Genomic DNA, 13,971 nt, shown 5'->3' with positions numbered 1-13,971 from the left:
AAGGAAAGGCCAAATAGTAAATCGACCCTTTGAAATGACATGGTTCCAAATGACAAAATCGAAGAAAACGAGTGGTTGGTGTGACAAGGTTCATCTAACTTCTGTTACAAATACAATGTACTTGCGCTGCAGTCTTTGGAGAAATAGCCGAGTTAGAAGAACGCCCAAGTTCCAACTGATATCACTTTGATGACAAGGTTCTGTTTGACAGATGGAACTTATTTTTTATTATTGAACCATTATCCTTGTATGTAATAATAAATATAGTTGAATATTTGTATAATTACCAGTTTTCATTAATCAAACATTATCATATAAACAAACGTTAGCATTTAAATGGGGAATTTATCTACCATCTAAAGTGTTCATTCTTGGGAGCGGAAAAAACAAGAAAAAGGAAATTAGCTGTTATAAATCGAATGAAGAAACGAGCGTAGGCGTAAGTTACACGTGAAAATGCATGAGCTGCTTGAACATCGTGATCAGATGCTAATTTCTTGTAGTTTTCAAAGGTCGTTCGCAGCAGCAATTTTACAAAGAATGAGGCAGTAGGAAGTTTAACAGAGTTACGTTGCATTTTTATTACAATGTTTCTGTAAATGTTCCTTACGGTTCATTGTGACAAACATTGATTGGCATCATATCAGAAAATCTCTACTGTAGGTGGAGAGGCAACCGAATAATGAGTTAATGAAACTTTGACCATCAGTTCTCCGAAACCAATGTAGTATTATTTGACACCTTGTCATCCCAAAGGGTCGAAATGTATTCCGAAACATTTATTTTCGTTTATGACATTGGATCCAGCCGCTTTCCATCCTTGCATTGTGTAAGCCTTGCATGAAAACGACCGCACGTTCGGCATGCGTTTGTACAACTGTAGATGGTGCGGTATACATCAGTACAATTTTACTGTCATGTTGGTATCTATCGCGGCTAGTTTCTGTATTTTGGCATGAGAAAGCTGTGTGCTGTTGCGTCGATATCTCCCACAGACGGGTCCCGGCAGCCAGCAGCAGTGTGGACATTGTGCCTCGGTTACACGATAAGCTCACACGGAGGATAGTAAAGCAGTGCTGCCAGGGAAGAGACACGTATCAGCTGACCAAAGTATTACTGCAGCTGGTAGCGAGGCCGCTTCAGTCGGCTTACGGCGAGTCAGCGAGTAGTCGGGCTTGTGCAGGGAAGGAAAGACGGTAAACTACAATTACGCAATGATAACTGCGCTCACCTTGGTGATGGGTTATGAATATTGTATGTCCATCATACAAAGGGTGGCCACCAAGTTCTTCATCTGCTGTATCTGCTTCATTGAATCGCTGTCTTCGTCGTGTGCTACATATTCATCTTCACTCTCCAGGCCAATGTTGATTATTGAGAATTCCCTCCCTAGGCCCGACAAGACGCCTCCTGAGACGCGGCAAGGTAGGAGTAGGCAAAATGCGACAGGGAATAACAATATTAATGTGCTAATAGTAAACTGCAGGAGCGTCTATAGAAAGGTCCCAGAACTGCTCTCATTAATAAACGGTCACAACGCCCATATAGTACTAGGAACAGAAAGTTGGCTGAAACCAGACGTAAACAGTAATGAAATCCTAAACTCTGATTGGAATGTACACCGCAGAGATAGGCTGGACAGTGAAGGGGGAGGCGTGTTTATAGCGATAAGAAGTGCAATAGTATCGAAGGAAATTGACGGAGATTCGAATTGTGAAATGATTTGGGTGAAGGTCACGGTTAAAGCAGGATCAGACATGGTAATTGGATGTCTCAATAGGCCCCCGGGCTCAGCAGCTGTTGTGGCTTAGCACCTGAAGAATAATTTGGAAAATATTTCGAGTAGATTTCCCAACCATGTTATAGTTCTGGGTGGAGATTTTAATTTGCCGGATATAGACTGGGAGACTCAAACGTTCATAACGGGTGGCAGGGACAAAGAATCCAGTGAAATATTTTTAAGTGCTGTATCTGAAAACTACCTTGACCAGTTAAACAGAAAACCGACTCGTGGCGATAACATATTAGACCTTCTGGTGACAAACAGACCCGAACTATTTGAATCAGTTTATGCAGAACAGGGAATCAGCGATCATAAAGCGGTTACTGCATCGATGATTTCAGCCGTAAATAGAAATATTAAAAAAGGTAGGAAGATTTTTCTGTTTATCAAAAATTACAGAGTACCTGACGGCTCAACACAAAAGTTTTGTCTCAAGTGCAGATAGTGTTGAGGATCAGTGGACAAAGTTCAAAACCATGGTACAATACGCGTTAGATGAGTATGTGCCAAGAAAGATCGTAAGAGATGGGAAAGAGCCACCGTGGTACAACAACCGAGTTAGAAAACTGCTGCGGAAGCAAAGGGAACTTCACAGCAAACATAAACATAGCCAAAGCCTTGCAGACAAACAAAAATTACGCGAAGCGAAATGTAGTGTGAGGAGGGTTATGCGAGAGGCTTTCAATGAATTCGAAAGTGAAGTTCTATGTACTGACTTGGCAGAAAATCCTAAGAAATTTTGGTCCTATGTCAAAGCGGTAGGTGGATCAAAACAAAATGTCCAGACACTCTGTGACCAAAATGGTACTGAAACAGAGGATGACAGACTAAAGGCCGAAATACTAAATGTCTTCTTCCAAAGCTGTTTCACAGAGGAAGACTGCACTGTGCTTCCTTCTCTAGATTGTCGCACAGTTGACAAAATGGTAGATATCGAAGTAGACGACAGAGGGATAGAGAAACAAAATCGCTCAAAAGAGGAAAGGCCGCTGGTCCTGATGGGATACCAGTTCGATTTTACACAGAGTACGGGAAGGAACTTGCCCCCCTTCTTGCAGCGGTGTACCGTAGGTCTCTAGAAGAGCGAAGCGTTCCAAAGGATTGGAAAAGGGCACAGGTCATCCCCGTTTTCAAGAGGGACGTCGAACAGATGTGCAGAACTATAGACCTATATCTCTAACGTCGATCAGTTGTAGAATTTTGGAACACGTATTATGTTCGAGTATAATGTCTTTTCTGGAGACTAGAAATCTACTCTGTAGGAATCAGCATGGGTTTCGAAAACGACGGTCGTGTGAAACCCAGCTCGCGCTATTCGTCCACGAGACTCAGAGGGCCTTAGACACGGGTTCACAGGTAGATGCCGTGTTTCTTGACTTCCGCAAGGCGTTTGACACAGTTCCCCACAGTCGTTTAATGAACAAAGTAAGAGCATACGGACTATCAGATCAACTGTGTGATTGGATTGAGGAGTGCCTAGATAACAGAACGCAGCATGTCATTCTCAATGGAGAGAAGTCTTCCGAAGTAAGAGTGATTTCAGGTGTGCCGCAGGGGGGTGTCATAGGATCGTTGCTATTCACAATATACATAAATGACCTGGTGGATGACATCGGAAGTTCAGTGAGGCTTTTTGCAGATGATGCTGTGGTGTATCGAGAGGTTGCAACAATGGAAAATTCTACTGAAATGCAGGAGGATCTGTAGCGAATTGACGCATGGTGCACGGAATGGCAATTGAATCTCAATGTAGACAAGTGTAATGTGATGCGAATACATAGAAAGATAGGTCCCTTATCATTTAGCTACAAAAAGCAGGTCAGCAACTGGAAGCAGTTAATTCCATACATTATCTGGGAGTAGGCATTAGGAGTGATTTAAAATGGAATGATCATATAAAGTTGATCGTCGGTAAAGCAGATGCCAGACTGAGATTCATTGGAAGAATCCTAAGGAAATGCAATCCGACAACATAGGAAGTAGGTTACAGTACGCTTGTTCGCCCAATGCTTGAATACTGCTCAGCAGTGTGGGATCCGCACCAGGTAGGGTTGATAGAAGAGATAGAGAAGATCCAACGGAGAGCAGCGCGCTTCGTTACAGGATCATTTAGTAATTGCGAAAGCGTTACGGAGATGATAGATAAACTCCAGTGGAAGACTCTGCAGGAGAGACGCTCAGTAGCTCGGTACGGGCTTTTGTTAAAGTTTCGAGAACATACCTTCACCGAAGAGTCAAGCAGTATATTGCTCCCTCCTACGTATATCTCGCGAAAAGACCATGAGGATAAAATCAGAGAGATTAGAGCCCACACAGAAGCATACCGACAATCCTTCTTTCCACGTACAATACGAGACTGGAATAGAAGGGAGAACCGATAGAGGTACTCAGGGTACCGTCCGCCACACACCGTCAGGTGGCTTGCGGAGTGTGGATGTAGACGTAGATGCAGATTGTATTCTCATTGCTTCTTCCATTAAATCTTTGCGCCAATGTTCACTTTCAGTTGTCTTTAAGTATTCGCAAGCTTTTATCCAGTCATGTTGGATAATCTCAGGTAAAGATTCTTCGGTTATTTTTTTCAGGGTAGTTACACTCATAAAATAAAATGTTTTTTCTGCAGTTTTTTGTTTCATTGTGTTTAGATTAGCACTATAGGGTTCAAATCACAGTGGTTTGGAGGTAGCGTCAGAATCGTGTATCCATTACGTATTAAAAAAGCATCTGTTCACAGTGGGATAAATGTTCTATGGTTACAGCTGTGGCAGCTACTTTTAAAATAACGAACTGTTTACTGGTATTTAATATTTTTGTTTGCAAGGGCATGTTTCGCAGCATTTGTTAAAATCAATTGTCATTGGTTTTCCGTCTTGAACTTACTGCAATTTCGTTAAATAGAATTACACCCCAGACGGATTTCGCTTTTATTTATAAAGCATCTTCGGTGGTTATTCTGCAAATTGCATACATACAATTATGCATTCATGGTTGTTTTAGGTTGAAAACAGAGTTTTGTTTGTAAACTGGCTATTCAACTTAATTAAGGTGTTGTTTACATATTCTCCAAACCACTGCTTGTTCCCTCCTTGCTAGCAGCGGTTGACGTCGAAATATTTTGATTCGCATATGCACTTCGCAGTTTTTGTCATTCTGCAGTATTTCTTGCGCTGCATATTTACACCTCATTTTTGTACATTGAACTAAAGTTATGTGTGTTTCTTACTCTGCACAGTAACAGTGTTTATGTCTGTTCGTTTGTTTTCGCTCACGTTTGAGTGTTGCCAGCATGTGACACAGTGACATACACACATGAATTAATGAAGAACTAATTTCACAGGTTGGCAATATTCAAAATGGTTCAAATGGCTCTGAGCACTATGGGACTCAACTGCTGTGGTCATTAGTCCCCTAGAACTTAGAACTACTTAAACCTAACTAACCTAGGGACATCACACACATCCATGCCCAAGGCAGGATTCGAACCTGCGACCGTAGCAGTCGCACGGTTCCGGACTGCGCGCCTAGAACCGCGAGACCACCGCGGCCGGCGGCAATATTCACATCGTGAAGGAAAACAAATGAAGAGACATAAACATTGTTAATGTGCATAGTGAGAAGCACACGGAACTTCAATTTACAAAAGTGAAGTGTAAATAATGCAGCGCAATAAATACTGCACGATCGCAAAAACATCCAAGTGCATATGCGCAGCGAAGTCTTTAGACGTCAACCGCTGCTACCTAGGAGGGAAGAAACAGTGGTTTGTAGAATATGTGAAGAAGCACCCTAAGTAAATTGCACATCAACTTTAGGAACAAACCGCTGCTTTTAACCTAAACGACCATAAATGTACAAACGTATGTATCCAATCTGCAGAATAACCATGGAAGATGCTTTATAAATAAAAGTGAAACGCGTCTGGTGTAAGTTTCTTTAATTAAATTGCAGTGAGCTCAGCGCGGAAAACCAACAGTAACTGAGTTTACTTACTTCTTTCCGTATGACAACCTATTATATAAGTTTTTATAAAGTTATTCGTGTTGCGAATTGTTCTTGCCAGTTATGAAATGAAGTAAATCAGTTTCTACCAAACCTCCAATTTCTTTTATTAATAAGTATTGAGAAGGAGATACGGCATGTTGTACTACAGTAACGGGGTACAGACTGTCGATGATCACCTTTCAAGTATCAAATAAAATTGGAAACCGTAATTGTTCATTTAAAGTTCCTGAAGATCGGCGATTAATCCTACGAAATTCGCAGAATTATTTAAAAAGGGCACTATCGTGCAGCTGGAATTTTATTTACAGTAAACAAATACTTTAACTGGCGTATTTCTGCAAATAACAGAGGTAGATTTTCCTGCTGTTGCCACAATAATTTAATCAACTTTACTCTTACATAGAACAGACGGAAATCTTTCGTTAAGGTTGCAACCTCAGGGCAATCGTAGATCTTCGTCTCGCAGTACTTAAGAGTGCAAAACACTTCGCACACCTGTGAAGCTCAGTGGCATACTTCAGTCTAAAGAAGTTTTGTAATGTGTACCCAAAAGAGTAAAGGATCTAAGTCGACCCAGGAAATGATGGAGCTAAGAGCTGACGCTAGAATAGGTTCCTCGAAATTAATCCATAAATGTAGATGATGAAGACTTCATTCTAGGGGTATTAAAATATCTGTGTTTTAATTATTTTTCAACATATCACTTTGATTCATTCTAAGCTCATCCACAACAACAGATACACAATACCAAATGTAAAACGTGTAACGTTTTCGCATTGTTTCCAATTCTCACTCAGTACATTACGGTTTTATTCTTCTTCTTTTCTTCCAGTATCTAGAGGTAGTTCTTATGATTCGCTCTGAAAAAATAATATCCTCGAAAACTGTAGATACTGCCTGTTCACAAATTGCTGTGGCTTCTGTTTGTATTCATTCGCAAGGACAAAGTTTTCTTTCATTTCTCAACAGCTCTGTTGCTATTCTTTGGAACAGACTACTTCCTTGAACATTGCCAAAAACAAGGCAGCAGTATATCATTGGCTTAAAGCGTAAAGGACATACTGCAATTGACTGATATGGGTGTTTCGCATTAACAAGTTTTGAATTTAATACAAGAAAGCTTACACAGAAGATTTTATAAGATTCAGCACCTGATACTGAACCAGCAAACACATGTGCTAAAAGTTTTCTAGGAGAATCTGTGTACACCTTATTTTGGCAACTTAATCTCGTTGCTCACATCGGTTCCCAAATGAGAGTTTTGGAATATTTCTTAAGGTATACAGTTCATTTTGTACCGAACAAGCAAACATTCATCTATAGAAACAATTTTACGGCACATACACGAGCGACTTTGCCTCATAAAACACAAGTCTAATGCCCCAGTTTCCTTACGGAACACACTCCACTCGTGATAGTTACGTCTAGTGATGGGGAGCTCGTGAATGAGTCGTTCAAATGAACGCTTCACTCCAGTGGAGTGTGAACTAACAGCTCGATTTCAATGAACTGGTATTTCAAACTCTTCACAGATAGCACACTCCACACTTTTCTCTAGTTCACTCACTCTCTTCCCCTCTCCCTCTACATCGGCGCTACGTCACTCATCCTCCCTTCATTTCAGTCCTCCCTCTACTGCCTGTCGACAAATCGCGCGGTGTTTGTGGGGAACGTTGGGTTTACGAAGGGTTGGGGAGGTGAGGGGCGAAGGGAAAGCAGCGTCAGTTGCTTCCTGCTCTGCTGACACTTTTACCCGTGACTATTCGTGCAGTTAAACTTCGCGTCTACGGATAGCCTACCGTTGGCAGCGCTTGCAAACGAACGAATATTAAACATACAAACGAGGCACACCCAGCCAACATGAAAATAAAAGGTTTGTTTATAACACTGAAAGAGGGATTTTACCTGAAATCGTACCAATGGCTACAGGTGACAGTTTACATTTTGAATCTGGAGGGTTATTATTCTCAACAAAAATAAAATATACAGGAAAACTTCTGAATAATTGCTTAACGTAGGTATATAGACTTTGTGACAGTGGTAAACATACTCATTCTATTTTGGATTAAATTTTAAAAGGAACATAAAATTGGACTGCAATTCGTTGGTAGCTCTAGTTTTCAGTCCACAAATACATCAAATAATGTTTCATCTGGCAAATAAAGACTTTTTTGGGCGCTTCATGAGAAAATGTCGCGCAAGATTAAATGTAATACCTTCTTTATATGTGACAGGCTTCTCTGTTTATCTTTCCTTTGTCCCCTTCGACCATGCTCTATTTAACTCAGGCGCTGTAAGAGCGTAAAACGTTTCGTGCACGTTACTGCATAGTTCGGCCATCTGTTGGTAAAATTATGAAGTATTACGAGCTTTATTGTACGAGCGAGGCGAGGCGAGCGTAGCCGCAGCTTAGCGGCGAACTGGGCAACTTCGCCAAGCTTCCGCTTTTCATGAATGAACTACTTCATTTGAATGCTTCACGGCAAAGAGTGAAATGAATGAAGTAATTCACGGGAATGAACGAGTTCGACCCATCTCTGGTTGTGTCGCTTGCTCGCGCCTGTTTTGTCTGGATGAACTGCGCATGCGCAGCAGTCTGGCGCCCACGTGACGACAGCCATTTTGTATCCTCGCTAACAGAGGTTCCCTCTAGCGGCGTCGCGTGACACAGCATCAGTTCGAATTGGCAAGGTAAGATGGTAGTACACGATCGTTTGGTGCTGTTCGGTGATTAAAGCCCCCATTTTGTACTGTGATTTCAGCTGCTCATGTCACTCCGTTGTTCGTTTCTGGATTAACTGATGAAATTAGTGAGAAAGTGGCCTACATGTTAATGCAGTTGTCTTTTGTATGCAGACTTTCGCGATCCTAGCGTAACTGAAAGTTGTATCATATGAAACCCAGCTCCACACATGTGATATCCCGAGAGGTAACGAGTTGTTGTCTAGTGCGCTTCAGACAGCCTTTTATTCAGGATTCCACATTCCACTGTCGTAAAAAAAGTAATACTGGAGTCGTTACGTTGTGTCAAGCAGAGTGCTGTTCGTTTTACTGGTCGAAGAAGCACCTCAACAACCTGAAATAATTTTGGGTGGGGCCAGTGGAAATCTCACAACACCGGCATACCAGCACTGCTCATATTACATATTTATACATTAGCAGATAATATTGGTTGCAGTTTCGAACTATTCACAGATGAAAAGTTCCAGAAGGCGGTAGCATATCAAGAGGGCTCTGATATTGTGGGCTGCCTCCAGAATAATTTTAAGTTGTGGGCTTTACAAAAGATAAAAATTTCCTTTCCTTCATTTACCTAGCTAGCGACCTCTTAAAATGATATATGAATTGCAGCTTGTGAGGATACGAAGAGAGAATATTACAAAAGCTCAAACACAGTACAGACAAGCAGTTGTGAACTTCTAGACGAGATACTGCGATAATGTAGTTAATCTGAAAAAGAGATTAGAAATTTCTTAAATGGCGTATATTGGATTTCGTATTTCTTTCACAATCTATTATGATAATTACTAAAAGATGGAACATAACTCCAAAATTTCTGTATGACCATTATATTTATGATAATTATTATTATATGCTAAATGTTATGTTCCCAAAAAACTACATCCTACAAAGTTATTTACCCCTGTCCCAACAACTGTTCCTATTATTGCTACTGCGATTAAGGTCACTACACTTGTTCTTTTCTTAATTCACTCCTTACGACCACCGTTTCTTTGTGATGTATATATTTTTAATGAAACCATTCACCACTGGAACCGTCCAGAGTCCACCCTGATAAACAGCCACTGTCTGCAGGATTCCTTGAGCACTGGACAGTACGTATGTAGCGTTTCCATTGCAGCAATCGATTCCTTAATTTACTGAACCATCACAGTTTTCAAATCACTTGCGTTACTACACATTCGAAATTAACACCAAGAACAGTCTTGTAATCAATTTCCTGTGGCGATTTCCGAATTAATGCTTCTGCAAAGAAGTTCCACTAGCAGAGAAGGTAAGAATGTCATGTATATACTGAACTCGTGATCATTGCGAGCAATTGCTTTAACCAATTAGACAGCTAGCACATGCCGGCAGAACTGACGCAAACGTTTAAGGTCACATTTGTTTTACAATGTTTTCCGCCAGACTGAAGAACAAACAGCCGTAACTGTTTAACTTCTTGTAGCTGGTTTCACGGTCATCAAAAATTTTGTAAACGACATTATGTTTGTCTCTGACAGTTTAGTTATTTATTTCCACAAACAAATATTGTCATTTCAGCCGTGTGGCCATTATCAAGTGGAAGTTATTGATGCTCGCGGCTAGATAATGGTAAGCCACATACTGAGTACATAGGAGATTTTTTACACTGTTAATACCTGCACAGGATGGCAAGTCACTGGTGGAGTAGGATTTGAAGAGACCAAGAGATGGCACCACACACTCAATTGTTACGTATTGCATCAAGAGACAGCACGTCAATTTTGTGGTTTAGTATGGGATGCAGAAGGAACAGCGAGACTTATTCAGCTGAAAAAAATGCATCGTGGAACCTATAAGGAAGCCAGTTGTTTTGAGATGGCTATGACACGTTATGTAATTATGGAGCATTCTATATTACAGCACGTTATTATGTGGTTATCAAGACAGTGCAGTACATGTAGTACTCTTAAATAATACTAACATTTAGCTAAACCATAACTATGAAACAATTTCTTAGACGTTTATCTGGAGCCCACTGAGTGTAAACCACTTTCGTGCTTGTTATGGACACCACTAGTGGTTGCTGTTGGGGTTATTGCGGCTTGCCATTGTAGTACTTTTCAATTTAGTTTCATGTTATCAGTAACTTTTGCATTTTCTCTTTTGTATGGATAAATACAACAAAAAGAAATATTGTAATGTATGGATACGCGATTAACTTTTCAGAAGCTATAATGCTCTAATTTTTGGTCCCAATCTCTGATCCAGTTTTCCGGAAGCACACTGTTCATCGAGACTCTTGTAAAATTAATGTCAAGAAACGTGGCCGTTGATTGTGAGCTTAACATCAGAAGTATCGTACGCCTGTTTCTATACAGCACAAATAAACAAAACTTTTACTGGGGCAAGTAAAAGCATTCTCTTACGTTACATTATTTTTAAAGTTAAATGATAGTGAGATAACTGACTGATGAAAGAAGCATCTGCATAGAGTTAAAGGAAGTGGATTTTCGCGCTCTTTGCTGGACATAAGAAGGTCTGATTGTACCCTCCCCACGCCTCCCTTCATTAGTCGTCGCTGCCTTGGCCACGAATTATTCATCTTGTTTTGATTTTGGCGGTATTTCTATCGTATTTTGTCTGTGGTTATTAGAAAGTTTCCTCCGCCCTTTTCAACTGCTGCCAACTTAGGCGGTATACCATGCATGACGCTGGAATAGTCATTACACGGTGAACAGTTTATTGTTGTTACTGTCGCTTTGTTAGACGTTACGTGAAACTGCATCGCGATACGAAGAAAGCTTGCAACCCCTGTTCCAGTCAGTCGCACCCCTTTCCCCGCACCCTATCGTCGTACGCCACAATTTCTGAAAATGTCAAGTGATACGCAAAGACAAAAAGTCTGGGAATCCCTGCTATAAGGCATAAGAAAGTCTGACGTAATGGACCTGCTTCTCTATATACCTGCGGTACATCGTGGACATTTTTTAGCCCTCATTCAGTATGAAGCCATACAGCAGGTTGAAGAACCTGACTTGACTGATGGCAGTATGTTATATTAGCCTGAGAGCAAAGTGAATTGTGATTAGTAAAGCCGGCCGTTGTGGCCGAGCGGTTCCAAGCGCTTCAGTCTAGAAACGTGCGACCACTGCGGTCGCAGGTTCGAATCCTGCCTCGGGCATGGATGTGTGTGTTATGTCCTTAGGTTAGTTAGGTTTAAGTAGTTCTACGTTCTAGAGGACTGATGACCTCAGATGTTAGTCCCATAGTGCTCAGAGCAATTTTGGATAAGCGAAGCCAAATATTGGCACTGAATCTTTGATGATATACAATGACAAGCCAAAAGGTTATTGTCTTGCTTCATAATACTGTTTTTGACTGTACCCAGTAGTTAAAAATGTTCTTTTTCATTTGAAAAGAATGTTTTTGAGTTCGTGGTTCTACTGACTAATTATGTTGTTTTCGTCGCTCCCTTGTGGGATGCCTTGTAAAAACTGAAATAATAATAACGTTTTTTATTATATATAAAAGTTACGTATAGAATACTGCTACCCTCCGTGCGAGACTTCAGCTTGCTACTCGTTAAACGACTTGTCAAATTTCGGTACGAAATTACGTACAGCTACCCTCATTTCTTTCTTCACACAAGGTCGTGATCTGTACTTCGTTTTAATGACAGCCACTGTCGAAAACCACTCTCGCAAGATAGACGGTTGCGAAGTTGGTTAATACCTTCAGCGCTTTCTTGCTCAAGCTTGGAAACTCTTTTCTTACTGAATACCACAATTTTGGCAATGTCGGTTTTGAAAACGTCACTTGTAGCGAAGAATCTGACGAAAATTCTATCAACTTCCCCTTCTGCAGTATCGAATTCAAAAGGAGAGCCATTACTGAAGGGATTTTGAACCCACTGAAATCTATTACATTTTTCAGGAGGTCCGAATAAATGTCCTTGGGTTATGGAAAACAATATCTGCACTAAGGCCTACCTCATTGTCGATTATAAAATGCTAACATGGAAATTAGTTCACTTTTCTCTTCCAAAGAAGAAGCTTCTTTTTGATGGACGAAATTTATCAATAATCTGAATTAAATGAGTCCCATTTCTTTGCAGAGACTTGTTCAGTGACTTTAACTTCTCAAATATACCACAAAAGTATGCAACCTTTAAGGAAGAGTGAGTGTCTACAAAGTACTTCGCACTGTTATGATTTTCTTCTTCCAGGTAAGAACAGACTTCTCGCATACGTTCAAGAACGCGCGGTAATAAATTCCCATAGAAAACCAACGAGTGCTGCTATAAAATAAGAGAAATGTATTAGATTGGTGCGTAAGCTCGTAGAATGCTATGGCAGCATTTATTGACTGTCATTTTCTATTTGAAATGATAATTAAATGGACACCCTAGCTGCAAACAGACGTTGATGTACTTCATGTACTACTATTTAAGCAAGAGATCCCGGGTTCGAGTCCTGGTCGGGACACACATTTTCAACATGTCCATAATGAAGTACATCAACGCCTGTTTGCCGCTAGGGTGTCCATTTAATTATCATTTCATTTCTAGCAAAAGCTGCATGGTCATCTACGGTACTATCGTCATGTATTTTTTCTATTTGCCTTTCACCGTTGCTATTTGAGTTTAAGTGTTGTCATTTTGTAATTTGGGGATAGTGAGTGGCGTTGTGGACGCTAGAAAATGGAATGACAAGTGGCGAAATCGGAACGATTCTGACACATTCTTCTGTTTGGGTGATAGCATCGGATGCAGTCGGTAACACGTGCGCCTGTATGGGGGTTAATGTCATTAGTCATAGCACGGCAAAAAAAGGGTTTTCTCGTTTCAAACAGGATTCTTTTGACATTAGTGTCTTTCCAGGTTCAAGAAGAACTTCAGGGTTTGATGAAGATCGCTTGAACGCATTAATCCACAATAATCCACGTTAGTGCACTGGAGGACTGGTAAATGCCACGAATTTTTCATCATTCCATCATTGAGTGACATTTGATGCAGTGGGAAGGGTCAGAAATCGGGCGTATGGGTACAGCATGCTCCAAGTCCAAAAACCAGCGGGTGGCCACGAGCGCTTCGCTGCTTGCTTACCGTCAATTGGTTCGTGAACAACACCAACCATTCCTGCCCCTTTTCATTATTGGTGTCGACGAGTTTAGTTTTTATGCTAACATAAGGAAACTACAGTAGTACCTGCCCTCCATGAACCATGGACCTTCCCGTTGGTGGGGAGGCTTGCGTGTCTCAGCGATACAGATAGCCGTTCCGTAGGTGCAACCACAACGGAGGGGTATCTGTTGAGAGGCCAGACAAACGTGTGGTTCCTGAAGAGAGGCAGCAGCCTTTTCAGTAGTTGCAGGGGCAACAGTCTGAATGATTGACTGATCTGGCCTTGTAACACTAACCAAAACGGCCTTGCTGTGCTGGTACTGCGAACGGCTGAAAGGAAGGGGAAACTACGGCCGTA

General features: G+C 41.0%; 1 protein-coding gene across 2 annotated transcripts in view; it reads left to right on the top strand.

The window, feature by feature from the left end:
• Nucleotides 1-1,019: 1,019 nt before the first annotated feature.
• LOC126335590 (cytochrome P450 9e2-like) overlaps nt 1,020-13,971 on the top strand; it is an 81,914-nt gene continuing 68,962 nt past the window's right edge. The window contains exon 1 of one of the 2 annotated variants that reach the window (XM_049999029.1): nt 1,020-1,196. The gene's annotated coding sequence lies outside the window, so the exon portion shown is untranslated. Of the gene's footprint in view, nt 1,197-8,411; nt 8,477-13,971 lie in introns of those variants that run through there. The other variant, XM_049999030.1, reaches the window with a different exon arrangement.

The sequence above is a fragment of the Schistocerca gregaria genome, chromosome 2 (assembly GCF_023897955.1).
Source record: "Schistocerca gregaria isolate iqSchGreg1 chromosome 2, iqSchGreg1.2, whole genome shotgun sequence".
NCBI lineage: Eukaryota > Metazoa > Arthropoda > Insecta > Orthoptera > Acrididae > Schistocerca > Schistocerca gregaria.
The sequence above is the reverse complement of the archived record's forward strand: the minus strand, read 5'-3'. Positions and strand labels throughout refer to the sequence as shown.